Source organism: Schistocerca cancellata, chromosome 6 (assembly GCF_023864275.1).
Source record: "Schistocerca cancellata isolate TAMUIC-IGC-003103 chromosome 6, iqSchCanc2.1, whole genome shotgun sequence".
Lineage (NCBI taxonomy): Eukaryota > Metazoa > Arthropoda > Insecta > Orthoptera > Acrididae > Schistocerca > Schistocerca cancellata.
In genome coordinates, this window is record NC_064631.1 from 697,698,368 (window position 1) to 697,717,668 (window position 19,301).

General features: G+C 43.1%; 1 non-coding gene across 1 annotated transcript; it reads right to left on the reverse strand.

Moving 5' to 3' along the window:
• Positions 1 to 18,895: 18,895 nt before the first annotated feature.
• Positions 18,896 to 19,058, reverse strand: LOC126090301 (U1 spliceosomal RNA). The gene has a single exon (XR_007521156.1). It is a non-coding gene; the product is annotated as a U1 spliceosomal RNA (small nuclear RNA).
• Positions 19,059 to 19,301: the final 243 nt, after the last annotated feature.

Sequence of the window (19,301 nt, forward strand, 5' to 3'; positions counted from 1 at the left end):
ACACACCATGAGAAAAGTTTCGTTATTTTGTATCCTTCCCTGTGTTGCAGTGTTAAAGATCAGCAGTGTGGCTAGAAAATTATTGGTTAGAATTAAGTAACAGTCACGGACGCTCTTGATGAAATGTGCGTTAATCATGACTAGCACTTGTCGCAGGTACCTGGACCCTAGCACAAGCCGCGCGGAGCCTTAGTGCTAAAGCGGGAACACTACACTAGGCGCCGCTAACTTCGCCATGTCTCGTCCCGCACTGTGCACTCTGGCACATCTTCTGAAGCCAGCTGGGCAGCGCAACACACAAAGTTCTCCACCCTTCTCCGTCCTGGCGCGCCACCCTCACCTCCAACTGCCGCGGACCTCACTGAGCCGCTTGCCCGCTCACTGGGTGTCAGGCGGGATAGTGGGGGGCGGCAAACTTCCGTGTCCGCCACCCCCGCCGCCTCCACCGCCACCACCGTACCCCACTGCCGGCGCGGCCATACACCTGCCGGGGACCAGGACATTCTCTGCCTACAGCAGCTGCTGCGTACTGCCCCGCGAAACTTTAATTGTATTCCTCCCCTTTTGTTGCTACATAATTCGAGTGTCGTTTTTTGCTTATTTCGGAAATCCATCTCTTGCAAAATCGCAGAGCATTTTCACGATTCAAAAATGTGATTTCTTTGAAATGAAAAAGTTTCTCTTAATGAATCAGTGCTGACAACGAGACATTAAACCCCAGTCTTCCATCCTTCCTTGATTTAGCAAGGGTTCAAGATACACACCGCTCGAATGAAACACACGTGACACCTTGCAAAGAGGAGATGCAGCTGTACAGGTACATTCCGTCTCTCAGGAATTCCGAAATGCGATCGACATTACACCACATCGCCATTTACTAAGCAAGGTAAGATCATACAGAATATCTTCGCTGGTTTATGACTGATCCTATGATTATTGCAATCACACAGTGTAGCACGTCAGACTAGAAACTAAAGTACCATAAAGTGTCTTCCAGCGAAGCGCAATAGGACATCTAAGGTTCTCAATATACCAAGGAGACTTAACCAACGAGATCTAGATCACTACAGGATAGTTTGATGTCGATGCTGATGTCTGCAGGAAAGTATCGTCAGTGGACAAAGGAAATGGAGTAACACCTAGTATTATTAAATGCCAGCTTTCTTTCAGAGTGAAGAAGTGTAAGAAAATGCCTATAACAATAAGAAAGAATCCGATAGGATCCGACGATGAGATAGAGTGAAAACTTCTTGAGAACGTAGCAGCTTATGAGTAGTTACGCATAGTGCGAATTAGTGATATGAAATGGGATGACCTTGTAAAATCAGTATTAAAGAACGCTAATAAATGAATTAATATCATTCAGGAAAACTGTAAAGTATCTGAAAAGTTAATCGCATACACGACTTTAGTGCGACCTGTGCAGAATATTGATAGAACGTTAGAAAAATTCTGTCAGGTAGGCGTGAACTTAGACGTAGATCTAATTCGGAGAAGTGCTGTAGGGATCGTAGCTAAGGTCGGGAAACGATACTAGCTGACAATTACTAAGGAACAGAGAAATTAAAGGACAGGAATAATTACAAGAAAAGACAAACAACTTGAAACACAGCATGTTAGTAACAGAGGAGTACTTTTATAACGAAAAATGGTACAAATAAAATCGTATGGGAGATCGTACATCAGACATAGATAACGTTCATATTTTACACAGGTCAGACTCCCAACACAAAGGTCACTGTCGGACTCTCAGTAAGGAATATACCCTCTTCGGGCACTAGTGCACACATTGTACTTTAATTTATTCTGTCTACCGAACTGTTGATATGTTCTTGGGGTATGTTGTCTCATTCCTCCCTCAGACAGTTTTCAGTTGTTGCATAGTTCATGGACGGGCGTGTTCGTTGGGAGACACGTTTACCGAGAACATCCCACACCTTCCCTGTAGGCTTTGGGTTCGGGGAGTACGCAGACATTCTATACGTTCAGTATCTTCACAATACAGCGGTCCAGAATGAGTAGGTACTGTCATCCATTAGCCGAATGTCGGAACCTACCGACCCCAAAAACAGACGGACATGATCCAGTATGTCCAGTATATCCTCTCTACTGGGAAATGTGTGTTTGTGTTGTCCTCATCATCGTCATCATTATTCGTGACAGTGGCTAGACGGGATTGTGTAAAAGTTGGACTGCGTCAAAATTGGGAATTTGTACGGGTTGATTCAAATGGGTATGAGCACTATGGGACTTAACATCTGAGGTCATCAGTCCCCTAGACTTATAACTACTTGAACCAAACTAACCTAAGGACATCACACACATCCATGCCCGAGGCAGGATTCGAACCTGCGACCGTAGCGGTCGCGCGGTTCCAGACTGAAGCGCCGAGAACTGTTCGGCCACACCGGCCGGCACTTTGTACGGGCGCTGATGACCACGCACTTGAGCGCCCCACAAACCAACCTTCATCATTATCATCAGTATATTCTCCCTGCAATACCGCTGTACAGTTACGGTACGTTGCAGAAAGGTATACAGTGGTGTTCAGCCATTGAGCATAAAGCCAGCCCATACCATACCGCCTAGTATATACTGATAACGTTCATGAACGTTCAGTGGTGTGTAATGCGTTTCCCTCTCTCCCTTCATACTAACTGGTGGAGGGAATCACTTGCCGCAATGAAGCAAGATTCGTCGAGGAACATCAGTCTGGACCACCGTTGCTGACCCCAACCAGCATGCTCACTGCGCGGGTGAACTCTCTCTCGACAATGATGTTACTGAAGTGGGATGCATTTAACGGGTTTTCGAGCATACATAGCAGCCTGAATTAATCGCCGCGAAATGATTTTGACAGAGGAAAGCGTATCGGTAGTGGCTGCAAGGTCTGCAACAATCATTTGGGGAGCTAGCTGTCTGTCCGTCTACGCCACTAGGGCTACGTATCAACTGTACTGCGGTATGGTGGCCCGTCTACAACACCAGCATGCTTTCTCATAAGATTTACTTCAGCGCCCTTTTTTAATCGCCAGTTGACACTTTTGAACACATCCATTACTGTGGCCACCTTAGTGATACTGTGACCAGCGTTGAGCCATTTAGATGATCATCCATAAGGGTAAGAGCTCAAGTGATATCTTGCAGACATGTTACCGTACCACGTGGAACGTCACACTGCTCGTTTTCACAGCCTTCTTCGTTATTTACACTTCAGTTTTGTAATGTCTGCAGAGTAATAAAGTAGTAAAACCTGTGTCTTCCATGTAAAGAACTTTGTCAACACATTTCGTTTCGTGAAAAATTATGTAAAGCCCTTGCATTGAACTGGCCGGTAATTTTCAAGATATGGAGCACATTGAAGTCGTGGCCTCTCTGCGAACGATACATATCGAACCTTCGACTCTTGAACGAGGAAATATGGGTACTGTTTTCCGCTTTAAGGGTGGATCGTGGCGTGAAAGTAGTGCATTGCATGAGAGTAAATATTTCAGTTTTCATATTTTCACAACGTATAACTATCTGGTGAATCTCTCTCCTGTGCGAATCTCTCAATTTTCCTAAAAAATGTGTCAAAAGTGTATCACGGGAACGGGAAAAAGGAAATGTGCATGCACCAGACAAGGCATCGTGCACGACGAAACTATACCCTAGGAGTAATGTAAGTGATATTAATTTCTTTATTAAAGTGAGTGAAAATAGTTCTTCTATTCTCTTTTTCATAATGACTTTTGGTTTTCAGTACGTTCCTCTATTGTCGTCTCTCTTGTCTGCATTTCGAGAGTAGAGCGTTCGGTCAGTATATCGCTCTTAGTGAGACTACGATTTCCATGTGCATCTTTCTTTGAAAATGTCGTTTATGCTGCATAAGTAATTATAACCTGCCGACATGCTGAGGGAGAATTATGAATGAGATGAATATGAAACTGACATGAACCCATGTGACACTGCCAACGTTTACACTCGGAAATTTTGTGTTGACAAATGTCAGTTAACGTCTGACAATATGATTGCATAGATGTGTTTTTAGCTGCTCCCTACCTGGGATGTCAGACGCAATATCTTTGGTGGCGACGCTTCGTGGTTTCGTTGATCGCTGATCTGAAATACTTAACAGCGATGCGAGAGTCTTAATAATATTGCGACGTCTGCTCCGAAGAGTCACACTGTCAAAACATACTGATAAAAATGAAAAGAAACCAATTTCGGCTGCTTCACCGTAAAAAGTAAAAAAAAAAAAAAACTCAACCGACCGCTGATCGTAGAAAACGCCACTGTGTGTTAGCGTTGGGCAGCTAACACACACTTTATTCCACTGATCGTTAATTTTTCGTACTTCTCAGACTCACAAAGGATTGACGCTTGGCCCTTGGATACAGTACCAATTATGAGTCCTGTAACCATTCAGTAGAGTTTACTACACCAGCGACAATAGTACATCCTACTTACCTCGGCAGCATAACACATCACAATCACGTTTCGAATGCAAACTAAACTCATATGTCTGGTTCCTGATACTTAGCGACGATTTATGCCGTAACTGAATTACTCAACTTTACCATAGGCTGTCTCTGACAAATTCCGTGGCTCTAGTATTTGCAAAGTATATTGTATCATCTTGTACGACGAAACTAACCCAATTTCATCCCTCTTTCAAATCTTCTTTATTGTTCTTCTTCCACCTCATGTGATCCTCTCCTCTCTCTTGTGAATTCACTCACCCCTTCAAATTATTAGTTATTACAAGCTACAAAAAAAAAAAAAAAAATAAAAATAAAAAAATCAGCTACACTAATGTCGCTTTATCTCCCAGTACCTTTGTTCTCGCCTTATATCTTCAACAAATCACATTGATCAAAACTCCTTCTCTTCTCACCGATAAACAGTTCTCTTCTCAATAAAACTGGCGAGGTTTTCCATTATGTAATGTCGTCTTAGATCTTCGCTGAACTCCCTACACCACCAATCAACTGTCTCCCTGTCACCGTCACTACGAGTAGTATCGACCACTGATACTATTTCTCCTTCCTGGCCGAGCTCTGGCATTACAATGAAATTACATATACTCGAAAACTAAACGGATATATATTGCACCGAACTATCACAACGCAAATACTACGTAATGTAAAGAAATACAATACAGGACTGACGACAGCCAGCTAAAAGGAAAAGAAAAAGAACACACAAAGCTTGGATCAAACTGGCCCATCAGAGACTATGTTCTTCTAATTCTCTCGTGCTAATACAAAAACTCTCGCGTCGCTTTTGCGTTCTGTAAAACGAGAAAATCTAAGATGGTTGTGGAACCCACAATACTAGAAATCAATGTATTTCCGTGAAGACTACGTGTCTATTACCATGGTTCAGAATGGAGTATTATATTCCAACTAAAAAGTCTGAAACAGGTTGCTGGCCGACATTAGGCAAGAAACTGGAAATGTTTATCAATTTAAAAAGTGAACTAATTTTCATTTGTTCGGAACTTACTCTGTAGCTTATTAGACTAAAAGAACTGGTTGATTTTAATTACATTTAACATAACTGTTCATATTACAATGAATTTAACTTTTCCTGAATGTGGACAGTTCGTATGAATCTCCGAAATCAGTAGAAATACATAAACGTTCAGCCAAAGCAGTACAGAACAACAGTAGCTCACTATCGTATGAAGAAATCCGGCGATCTCTTCTGCAGTGAAAGAGAAAGGAAGAAGACGAAGAGGACATTCTTATAATCCTAAGCCCGTCCATGTCACGACTGTAGGTCACTATTAACAAGTACAACTTCTGTAGACTCATCTATTAATAGGTTGCGGCCGTGGTCCACCATCAGAATATCGTAGAGAAGTTTAATACTGCTTATGGTGTCACGTGGTCGCTATGGCCTCACTGGTGTCTTAGATTGTTATCTAATGCATTGCAAATATGCTTCATGGGAGATGTCACGAGGAATAGATATCTACTTGAGTCAACGCTAAGTTAAACGAAGTGGTATATCTAATAAAATTTAATAGTGTGTATACGTGGACTAACTACGAATTGAATATGCCGATATTCCTCTTCATAAATGAAGCGTTGACTCTGATAAACATTCGACTCAGTAGAAAAAACAATACACTGTGATGAATCGGAATAACGAGGATTCTCATTTTAGAAACTAACAATGACTAAAAAATAGTCAAATGAAGGAACTTATTTATACGAGGGTTGTCCAGAAAGTATGCTCCGAACGGTCGCTAACTGGACACCACAGTGAATTTCCGATGGAGTTTTGCACAGGAGTGTCGGACAGTTTCTCGAATATGGCCGTCGAACGCGTTGCGTCGTTCTTTTTAGTTCTGAGCACACAGGGAGCGCATAAAGATACCTAGAGCAATAGTGTCTCCCGACAAGTACGAGGGCCTGGTGAGAAATTTCGCCTGAGCTATGCAGCCAACATTATAAAGCTGCCGTGCGTTTTCTTCTTCAAGACAATACTCAGCTGCATTTTGCTGGGGCAATGCAGATATTCCTGCATCGTTTTCAATTGGAAATGTTTGATTACCCACAATACTGCCGGTAATTGCCTCCCTCTGAGTTTTATGTCTTCTCACATGTCCCGCTGGCTACGAAGACAACATTTTGGTACAGACAACGGGCTTTAGGTCAGCGTAGAGAATTGGCAGAAAGCACTGGCGGCTGCCTTCTATGACGAGCGTACTGGAAAGTTGGTACAGGGCTAAAACAAATGTATCAGTAGGAAAGTCGACTATATAGAGGAGTATCTGGAAAGTGTCTCTAACTCTTGCAAATAAAATGTTTCTGATTTTCACTGTCGTTTCCATTTCGCGACCGATCGAAACTCACTTTCTGGACAACCCTTGTATAACCAGACCTGTTCATCTCGAATTTCATATTGTGCTGTAATCGGATAGTAAACAGAGACTAAGAGTGAGGCAAAGGTGAAGGGAAAGAGTAGCGCTGCACGATGCAGCAGTGAAGGCGAACTTGCGTTACAATCTAATATTTATTTCCGATAAGAGTAATCCCCCATCGGACCTCCCACAAATTTAATGGCTCCAATGGATAGCCCATCAAAAACTGAACAAAGATGAAGCACAAGAACAGGAAGAAGTTGTACTGAACTGTGAAAAAAAAAGCAAAATAGGAACAGTGAACGGTCCAAATAGAGGAAGTGGAACATAGAGAAGTTTCCAGCAGTGACGGCGGTGTGCTAGAATGGTCATTGGTGATAGACTGCACAGGAGACAAGCAGTGTTCACAACCTCCTTCGTGTCAGTTTCTTTCTTTTTTAGCTGTTCGCTGCATTCTAATTTGAAACAACGATGTGTGAGGAAAGGACCTATAATAAAAGTTTATTCTGAGCAGCTACTCTATTAACAACAGAAAGGAAATGACTTTGGAAAGGAAAGCTCAAACATGTGACGACAAGGTGACAAGTCAATCGGTTCCTCCACTGGAAAATATGTCAGATGTGTAATACATGGCATTAGTGACAGAACACGTGCCATATGGTAAGAATCTCTTATTGACGTACCTGATTTGTACGCCTGGTAAGTGAGTGACATAACCCTCCTCGCCTGATTTAGGTGTTCGTATGACTGTGAATGTAATCACTCCCAAGGAAATTATGAAAACATAATACACTACTGGCCATTAGAATTGCTAAACCACAAATATGACGTGCTACAGCCACGAAATTTAACCGACAGGAAGAAGATGCTGTGATATCCTAATGATTAGCTTTACAGAACATCCACACAAGGTTGGCGCCGGTGGCGACGCCTACGACGTACTGACATGACAAGAGTTTCCAACCAATTTCTCATACCCAAACAGCAGTTGACCGGCGTTGCCTGGTAAAACGTTGTTGTGATGCCTCGTGCAAGGAGCAGATATGCGTACCATCACGTTTCCAACTATGATAAAGGTCGGATTGTAGCCTACGCTATTGCGGTTTATCGTATCGCCACATTGCTGCTCGCGTTGGTCGATATCCAATGACTGTTAGCAGAATATGGAATCGGTGGGTTCAGGAGGGTAATACGGAACACAATGCTGGATCCCAACGTCCTCATATCAGTAGCAGTCGAGGTGACAGCCATCTTATCCGCATGGCTGTAACGGATAGTGCAGCCACGTCTCAATCCCCGGGTCAACAGATGGGGACGTTTGCAAGACAACAACCATCTGCACAAACTGTTCGACGACGTTTGCAGTAGCATGGACTATCAGCTCGCAGACCATGGCTGCGGTTACCCATGACGCTGCATCGCAGACAGGAGCGCCGGTAATGGTGTACTCAACGACGAACCTGGGTGCACGAATGGCAAAACGTCATTTTTTCGGATGAATCCAGGTTATGTTTGCAGCATCATGATGGTCGCATCTCTGTTTGGCGACATCGCGGTGAACGCACATTGGAAGCGTGTATTCCTCATCGCCATACTGGTGTATCACCTAGCGTGATGGTATGGGTTGTCATTGGTTACACGTATTGGTCGCCTCTTGTTCGCATTATCGGCACTTTGAACAGTGGACGTTACATTTCTGATGTGTTGCGACACGCAGCTCTACCCTCCATTCGATCCCTGTGAAACCCTACATTTCAGCAGGATAGTGCAAGACCACATGTTGCAGGTCCTGTGCAGGCCTTTCAGGGTACAGAAGATGTTCGACTGCTACCCTGGCCAGCACATTCTCCAGATCTGTCACCAATTGAAAACGTCTGGTCAATGGTGACCGAGCAACTGCCTCGTCACAATACGCCAGTCTCTCCTCTTGATGAACTGTGGTATCGTGTTGAAGCTGCATGGGCAGCTGTACCTGTACACGCCATCCAAGGTCTATTTGACTCAAATCCCAGTATAATCAAGGCCTTTATTACGGCCAGAGGTGGTTGTTCTGGGTACTGATTCCTCAGGATCTACGCGCCCAAATTGCGTGAAAATGTTATCACATGTCAGTTCCAGTATAATATATTTGTCCAATGAATGCCCGTTTGTCATCTGCATTTCTTCATAGTGTAGCAATTGTAATGGTTAGTAGTGTATAATCTACCGACTTACTGGGAGAGAATTATAAATGAGATGAATCTGAAACTGGCATAAACCCATGTGCCACTTTCAATGTTTGCCCTCGAAATTTTGCTTTGACAAATGTCAGCTGACATCGGACAATGTGATTGCATAGATGTATTTTTAGCTGTTCCCTACCTGAGATGTCAGATGCAATATCTTTGATGACGACGCTTCGTTGTTTCGTTGATCGCCGACCTGAAGCACTTAACAGCGGTGCAAGATTCCAACTAATAATGCGACGTTTGCTCCGAAGAGTCACACTATCATAACATACTGATAAAAACGAAAAGAAACCAGTTTCCACTGCTCCACCGTAAATTGTGATAAAACGCAAGTGACCGCTAATCGTAGAAAACACCACTTAGTGTTAGCGTTGGGCAGCTGACTAACACACTCTTTATTATATTGAGCGTTCATGGATTTGATTCTCGGCGCGTAGGTGCAGTTCCAATTGTGAGTCGTCTAACCGTTCAATACAGTTTACTACACCAGCGACAGTAGTTCATTCTACTTGCCTCGGCGGCATAACACAGATCAGAGTCACTTTTTAAATGCAAACTATACTCATATGTCTGGTTCCTGAAACTCCGGGACGATGTATGGCGTAACTGAATTATTCAAGTTTACCACAGGCTGTCTCTGACGCGTTCCGAGGCTCTAGAATTTTCAGAGTATATTGTATCATTTTGTGTGACGAAATTTACCCAATGTCATCCATCTTTCAAATCTCTTTTCCTTCTTTCGCCGCTTTTGATCCTCTCCTCTCGTGAATTCACCTACCTCTCCAAATTATTATTTATTATAAGCTACAAAAAAAATATCAGCAATACAAACTTCGCTTAATCTCTCAGTACCTCTGTTCTACCCTTATATCTTCAACAAACCACACTGACAAAAAACTCCTCCTTCTCTTCTCACCGATAAACAGTTCTCTTCTCAATAAAACTTGGGAGATTTTCCATTACATAATGTCGTCTTAGACCTTCGCTGATCTCCCTGCACCCCAAATCAACTGTATCTCTTTCAGGGTCATTACGAGTAATATTGAGCACTGATCCTAATTCTCCTCTCGGGCCGAGATCTGACATTACAATGAAATTAGAGTTACACGGATATAAATTACACAAAACTATCATGACACATTACTACGTAATTTAAAGGCATGACGACAGCCAGATAATAAAAAAGAGAAAAAACGCACAAAGCCTGGGTCAAACTGCCCCGCCCCAGAATTTGTGGCTAATACAAATACTCTCTCGTCGCTTTTTCGTTCAGTAAAACGATGATAACTAAGATGGTTCTGAAACCCACAATACTAGAAATCAAAGCTATTTCCGTGTAGACTATGTGTCTATTACTATAGTTCAGAATGGAGTATTATGTTCCAACTCAAACGTCTGAAACAGGTTGCTGGCTGTCATTAGGCATGAAACAGGAAATGTTTATTAATTTAAAAAGTGACCTAATTGTAATTTATTCAGAACTTACTCTGTGCCTTATCAGACTAAAGGAATGGGTTGATTTAAATTCCATTTAACACAGTTGTTCATGTTATAACGAATTTAACTTTTCCTAAATGTGGACAGTTCGTATGAATCTCCGAAATGAGTAGAAATATATAAACATTCAGCCAGGGCAGTGCAGAACAACAGTAGTCGACTGTCGTATGAAGAAATCCAGTGATCTCTTCCACAGCAAAGAGAAAGAAAGACGACGAAGAGGACATTGTTGTAATCCTAAGCCCGTCCATATCACGGCTGTAGGTCACTATTAACAAGACTACTGTAGACTCTTCTATTAACAGGTCGCGGCCGTGATCCACCATCAGAACATCGTTGAGAAGTTCAATACAGCTTATGGCGTCAGGTGGTCTCTATGGCCTCACTGGTGCCTTAACTTGTTATCTGATGCATTTCAAATATGCATCATGGGAGATGTCACGAAAAATACATTTTTACTTCAGTTAACGCTTAGTTATACGAAGTGGTATTGCTGAAAAAATTTAATAGTGTGTATACGTTGACTAACTATGAGTTGGATATGTCGATATTTCTGTTCAAAAATGAAACGTTCACTCTGTTACATATTCGAATCAATAGCAAAAACAATACACTGTGATGAATCGGAATCACCTGGAGTCTCATTTTAGAAACCAACAATAACTGAAAACCAGTCAAGTGAAGGAAATGATTTGTGTATACAGACCTGTTCATCTCGAATATCATATTGTGTTATAATCGGATAGGAAACATAGAGTAAGGGTTAGGTAAAGGTGAAGGTGAAGGGAAAGAGTAGCGTTGCATCATTCACTAGTGAAGGTGAATTTGCGTTACAATCTAATCTCTATTTCTGATAAGGGTAACCCGACACCGCACCTCCGTCAGATTTAATGGAAAGAGGGCCGGTGGACAGTCCATCAAAAACTGAACGAAGATCAATCACAAGATCACGAGGAAGGTGTACTGAACTGTGAAAAAAAAGCAAAATACACTCCTGGAAACACATTGACACCGGTGTGTCAGACCCACCATACTTGCTCCGGACACTGCGAGAGGGCTGTACAAGCAATGATCACACGCACGGCACAGCGAACACACCAGGAACCGCGGTGTTGGCCGTCGAATGGCGCTAGCTGCGCAGCATTTGTGCACCGCCGCCGTCAGTGTCAGCCAGTTTGCCGTGGCATACGGGGCTAAATCGCAGTCTTTAACACTGGTAGCATGCCGCGACAGCGTGGACGTGAACCGTATGTGCAGTTGACAGACTTTGAGCGAGGGCGTATAGTGGGCATGCGGGAGGCCGGGTGGACGTACCGCCGAATTGCTCAACACGTGGGGCGTGAGGTCTCCACAGTACATCGATGTTGTCGCCAGTGGTCGGCGGAAGGTGCACGTGCCCGTCGACATGGGACCGGACCGCAGCGACGCACGGATGCACGCCAAGACCGTAGGATCCTACGCAGTGCCGTAGGGGACCGCACCGCCACTTCCCAGCAAATTAGGGACACTGTTGCTCCTGGGGTATCGGCGAGGACCATTCGCAACCGTCTCCATGAAGCTGGGCTACGGTCCCGCACACCGTTAGGCCGTCTTCCGCTCACACCCCAACATCGTGCAGCCCGCCTCCAGTGGTGTCGCGACAGGCGTGAATGGAGGGACGAATGGAGACGTGTCGTCTTCAGCGATGAGAGTCGCTTCTGCCTTGGTGCCAATGATGGTCGTATGCGTGGTTGGCGCCGTGCAGGTGAGCGCCACAATCAGGACTGCATACGACCGAGGCACACAGGGCCAACACCCGGCATCATGGTGTGGGGAGCGATCTCCTACACTGGCCGTACACCACTGGTGATCGTCGAGGGGACACTGAATAGTGCACGGTACATCCAAACCGTCATCGAACCCATCGTTCTACCATTCCTAGACCGGCAAGGGAACTTGCTGTTCCAACAGGACAATGCACGTCCGCATGTATCCCGTGCCACCCAACGTGCTCTAGAATGTGTAAGTCAACTACCCTGGCCAGCAAGATCTCCGGATCTGTCCCCCATTGAGCATGTTTGGGACTGGATGAAGCGTCGTCTCACGCGGTCTGCACGTCCAGCACGAACGCTGGTCCAACTGAGGCGCCAGGTGGAAATGGCATGGCAAGCCGTTCCACAGGACTACATCCAGCATGTCTACGATCGTCTCCATGGGAGAATAGCAGCCTGCATTGCTGCGAAAGGTGGATATACACTGTACTAGTGCCGACAATGTGCATGCTCTGTTGCCTGTGTCTATGTGCCTGTGGTTCTGTCAGTGTGATCATGTGATGTATCTGATCCCAGGAATGTGTTAATAAAGTTTCCCCTTCCTGGGACAATGAATTCACGGTGTTCTTATTTCAATTTCCAGGAGTGTAGGTACAGTGAACGGTCAAAGTACAGTAAGTGCAACATGAGCAGATTCGGGCAGTGACGGCGTTGTGCTAGAATGGTCACTGGTGGTAGACTGCAAGAGAGACGAGCAGTGTTCAAAACCTCCCTCGTCTCAATTTTCTTCTTTTTTAAACTGTTTGATGTATTGAAATTTGTGTTTGTGTCGTGGTGTAACGTCCATTTGAAACAGCGAGGTGTGATGAAAGGACAGATAATAAAGGTTGATTCTGCGCAACTACTCTATTAACAACAGAAAGGAAATGAGTTTCCTTTAATTTACGTCTATGGTCACAATCTTTTTTGTTTAACACATTACCGCTTTCGGTCATTAATGACCATCATCAGATCTGTTTCACAAAAACAAAGTCCTAATGTACTGGAGCCATTTGACGATGCCACTATGGCAGCAGTACATTAGGACATTGTTTTTATGAAAGAGATCTGATGATGGTCATTAAAGACCGAAAGCGGTAATCTGTTAAACGAAAAAGATTGTGACTATTGACGTAAATTAAAGGAAACTCATTACATATACGGGTCACTGTGTTCTTTCGCGACGATGTCGCAGCTTGTGAAAGGAAATGACTTTGGAATGAAAACCTAAAAAATGTTACGACAAGGTGACAGGTCAACCGAAACCTCCACCTGAAAATACGTCAGGTGTGTCATACATGGCATTAGTGTCAGGACAGGTTCCATATGGTAGGAACCTCTTATCGAGTCATCTGATTTGTACGCCTGGTAAGTGAGTGACATAATTATGATGCCTCCTAGCCTGATTTAGGTGCTCGTATGACTGTGAATGTGAATGTAATTGCTCCGAAGGAAATGATGAAAACATAATAGTTTGTTTCACAAGCTGCAACAAATAGACGCAACAGTTTCACAATCACACACTTTCGCTACGCTCAGTCAAAACACGTTTTTATCGTTTCGTAAGTGGTGTTCCATTTTGGAAGTTTTAACTCCCGAGTTCGTTTGTAGTAACATAGTTCACACCCGTTTACTTGTTTTCATTTCTGTGAGGCGTTTATGTCCTATATCGTCTGCTCTCAATATTCGTCACATTTTCTTGCCACATGACTCATATTCTATTTTCTTACCACATTACTCATATTCTACAACCAGTGCATAGTATGACAACTGCCAAGACTACAGATGGAGAAGTGTCAGTGACCGGACGGATATTTCATAATGTTGCGGGAACATGTTAGAAAGGAAGAATAAATGGCACCAGGGAACTTCAACCCTGCTCGTCCGTTTTTGCAGTCTACTGCCGTTACCACTAAGCCACGACGCGGTGGCTCTTTGGCGCCAATCGAATTTGCAGTTGTTAATCTTGGACCGTTCACTCTTTCTATTTTGCTTTCTTTTCATAGTTGAATACACCTTCCACCTGCTTTCATATATGATCTGTGTTCAATTTTTTACGGCCTATCTACTTGGTCATCTTATCAGTAGAACGGAGGTAGAGGCGATGGGGACTTTCGCTTGCAAGCTGCGACTATGCCGGCACTTGAATATCGATTTCTCTCTCTCTGTCTGTCTCTCTCTCTGTCTCTCTCTCTCTCTCTCTCGCCCTATCTCTGTCTCTCTCCTGTCCTGTGTATCGAGTCAGGCGCGCTGCCGCGGGATACGACGGTGACGTCCGATAATGTTCCACGTGGAAGTGACGTTTACGCCTAGCCGGAGTGGCACATGGTACAAGAAGACGTAGACACTAGCAGAGGACGACATGAACTTTCTTGCGAGCGGACGACACTGTGGACTTCAAACCTCGGTAAAGGCTTGGTGACGCAGTGTTTGAACGGCGTTTTTCGATTGATTTTTTAGTGTGGTCACACGTAGAGTTTCTTAGCTGCTGTTCTGATCAGCGTTTCTTATCGATGCGTAGGGTAATAGAATAGAATACTACGTAGTATCTGGTCTGTTAATTGCATTTGTGTGTAGTGTACTTCCTTGACTCTCTGGTTGGCTAAGATTGACTGGTTGTGTATAATTTAATCTGTTACACAGTGTCAATTTAAAATGATTCGTTCCTAGGCTTATTTTAAGGAGAACAGGATTCCTTCATGACAGTTTAGCCATGACAAACATTGTGTATTTAATCCCAGAGTATCTATCGAATAAATCTTATAGGGGTCGTTAATGCCTCCAGTTTTGGCTACGATGAATAGACTACGAACAGGCGTATAAAGATGCAGAGCAAACTTGGAAAAATGGGGCTACATCATTGCAGACGAGCCCTGCGAGTGTGGAGAACAGCAAGACCCACAACACCTACTGGTCTGCAGGAAACTAAAGCAAATGACCAGGCTATTCATGCTGCAGTGTATTGGGCTTCACGTAGGATTTGAAAATCACTCTGTTTCGCATCCTTAGCGCTTATCACTATATGTTACATACTTTTCTATTTATTGTAGTTAATTTACCTTATAACCATGTATTATTGTATTATAATTGCTTCTCTTGCATTGTAATATAATTTTTTTTTTGTAAAATGGTGATGTCTTGGATACGATAAATAAATAAATAAATAAATTTACTGAGCTTTATTTCTGAAGCTGTTAACTGTAGATGTTTGAAATTTGCAAAGGAGATCCTTGCGTCAGGTATAAAATTTTCAGTTGACGGTAATTATAATTTATTGTTTACTTTTGATATTGTGGAAGCCTTGGTGTGTCTGGAATCCGTTCAGTTTCCGGTGCGGACACAAGGAAATAACTGTCAGCGATCGACCTCAGGTAGGAGCTAGTGCAATACGAACTGCCTGTTCTGGGACAGTCAACAGTAGAGAATCGGGTGACCCGATACGTGTTTGACCAGCTGCTTGGCGTCAGCACTGCGCAAGTCGCCGGAATTTGTGTGTCCATTAATATCATTAACGCTCGATTAAAACTGTTGCTAGTTGACACCTCCAGCGTCGAAGCTGGTTTCCTCCACATCACGCCCGAACCTTTCGCCGTTGCCAGACTGTCAGAACAATTACTCCACTTCTAATTTCTTGTCCGGCTTTAGAGCCCTAGTCCTGTGTCTGGCGCTTAAATCTCTTATTTAATCGCACGTTACAGAGAAACCAAAAGCAGCACACACAAATACACACACACACACACACACACACCGACGCTAACATAATACACACGTTTTATACACAGCACTAACGAGACACTACCGGATCCTTCGCACAAGAAGCGTTCCATCCTCATTTATACACGCATACTAAAAGGTATCAGATAGATTATATAATGGTAAGACAGAGATTTAGGAACCAGGTTTTAAATTGTAAGACATTTTCAGGGGCAGATGTGGACTCTGACCACAATCTATTGGTTATGACCTGTAGATTAAAACTGAAGAAACTGCAAAAAGGTGGGAATTTAAGGAGATGGGACCGGGATAAACTGAAAGAACCAGAGGTTGTACAGAGTTTCAGGGAGAGCATAAGGGAACAATTGACAGGAATGGGGGAAAGAAATACAGTAGAAGAAGAATGGGTAGCTTTGAGGGATGAAGTAGTGAAGGCAGCAGAGGATCAAGTAGGTAAAAAGATGAGAGCTAGTAGAAATCCTTGGGTAACAGAAGAAATATTGAATTTAATTGATGAAAGGAGAAAATATAAAAAAGCAGTAAATCAAGCAGGCAAAAAGGAATACAAACGTCTCAAGAATGAGATCGACAGGAAGTGCAAAATGGCTAAGCAGGGATGGCTAGAGGACAAATGTAAGGATGTAGAGGCTTATCTCACTAGGGGTAAGATAGATACTGCCTACAGGAAAATTAAAGAGACCTTTGCAGATAAGAGAACCACTTGTATGAACATCAAGAGCTCAGATGGAAACCCAGTTCTAAGCAAAGAAGGGAAAGCAGAAAGGTGATGTACTTGAGGACAATATTATGGAAATGGAAGAGGATGTAGATGAAGATGAAATGGGAGATACGATACTGCGTGAAGAGTTTGACAGAGCACTGAAAGACCTGAGTCGAAACAAGGCCCCCGGAGTAGACAACATTCCATTGGAACTACTAACGGCCGTGGGAGAGCCAGTCCTGACAAAACTCTACCATCTGGTGAGCAAGATGTATGAAACAGGCGAAATACCCTCAGACTTCAAGAAGAATATAATAATTCCTATCCCAAAGAAAGCAGGTGTTGACAGATGTGAGAATTACCGAACAATCAGTTCAATAAGCCACAACTGCAAAATACTAACACGAATTCTTTACAGACGAATGGAAAAACTAGTAGAAGCCGACCTCGGGGAAGATCAGTTTGGATTCCGTAGAAATACTGGAACACGTGAGGCAATACTGACCTTACGACTTATCTTAGAAGAAAGATTAAGGAAAGGCAAACCTACGTTTCTAGCATTTGTAGACTTAGAGAAAGCTTTTGACAATGTTGACTGGAATACTCTCTTTCAAATTCTAAAGGTGGCAGGGGTAAAATACAGGGAGCGAAAGGCTATTTACAATTTGTACAGAAACCAGATGGCAGTTATAAGAGTCGAGGGACATGAAAGGGAAGCAGCGGTTGGGAAGGGAGTAAGACAGGGTTGTAGCCTCTACCCGATGTTATTCAATCTGTATATTGAGCAAGCAGTAAAGGAAACAAAAGAAAAATTCGGAGTAGGTATTAAAATATATGGAGAAGAAATAAAAACTTTGAAGTTCGCCTATGACATTGTAATTCTGTCAGAGACAGCAAAGGACTTGGAAGAGCAGTTGAACGGAATGGATGGTGTCTTGAACGGAGGATATAAGATGAACATCAACAAAAGCAAAACGAGGATAATGGAATGTAGTCGAATTAAGTCGGGTGATGTTGAGGGTATTAGATTAGGAAATGAGACACTTAAAGTAGTAAAGGAGTTTTGCTATTTGGGGAGCAAAATAACTGTTGATGGTCGAAGTAGAGAGGATATAAAATGTAGACTGGCAATGGCAAGGAAAGCGTTTCTGAAGAAGAGAAATTTGTTAACATCGAGTATAGATTTAAGTGTCAGGAAGTCATTTCTGTAAGTATTTGTATGGAGTGTAGCCATGTATGGAAGTGAAACATGGACGGTAAATAGTTTGGACAAGAAGAGAATAGAAGCTTTCGAAATGTGGTGCTACAGAAGAATGCTGAAGATTAGATGGGTAGATCACATATCTAATGAGGAGGTACTGAATAGGATTGGGGAGAAGAGGAGTTTGTGGCACAACTTGACCAGAAGAAGGGATCGTTTGGTTGGACATGTTCTGAGGCATCAAGGGATCATCAATTTAGTATTCGAGGGCAGCGTCCAGGGTAAAAGTCGTAGGGGGAGACCAAGAGATGATTACACTAAGCAGATTGAGAAGGATGTAGGTTGCAGTAGGTACTGGGAGATGAAGAATTTTGCACAGGATAGAGTAGCATGGAGAGCTGCATCAAACCAGTCTCAGGACTGAAGACCACAACAACAACAACATTATATAAGCTTCATATGACTTTTGGTGAAGCCTAAGTCTTGAAGACTGGCAGTCAGTGAGACTGGAACATTAGAGTCATTATTAAATTAGCGCAGTTGTTAGCCTATGAACGTGCTGCATTGCCCGAAGGTTCTAATCTCGTCAAATGTAAAGAAATTTTTTATTTCTCTAAATCTAGTCAGAGCACTATGATTATCATTTTTTTCGTGTAATTGGTTTGAAAGTAACTTTCTTATTTCTAATAATTAACCGTGTCATTTCCTTCACAATGTTAACCATTTTATTTATTCTTAGGTTCCTTCTCGGTCCTTTCTTCGTTTCGGAACTGCTTGTTTCGCTTATAATTTGGTGTCAAGTTCCAACGAAGACTGGTGAACGGTTGGTAACGCGGCATCACATGTAGCCAGTGAGAGGTCAGCTTCAGGTAAACAATATTAGAATTGTTAACCGGGTCTGCGCGAACACAGTCCCGACTACCAAAAATTATGCACCCGAGTTACCCACATTAGGGGTAATCGCAGGGGTCAGCCCAACCGAAGTGCAATGGGAGAGCATCGTCCTGGAGGAACCGCCTTCATGATCACGGTATCCACTGTGCCAAATAAGTACAGGGTGATTCAAAAAGAATTCCACAACTTTAAAAATGAGTATTTAATGAAAGAAACATAATGTAACCTTCTGTTATACATCATTACAAAGAGTATTTAAAAAAGTTTTTTTTTTTCACTCAAAAACAAGTTCACAGATGTTCAATATGGCCCCCTCCAGACATTCGAGCAATATCAACCCGATACTCCAACTCGTTCCACACTCTCTGTAGCATATCAGGCGTAACAGTTTGGATAGCTGCTG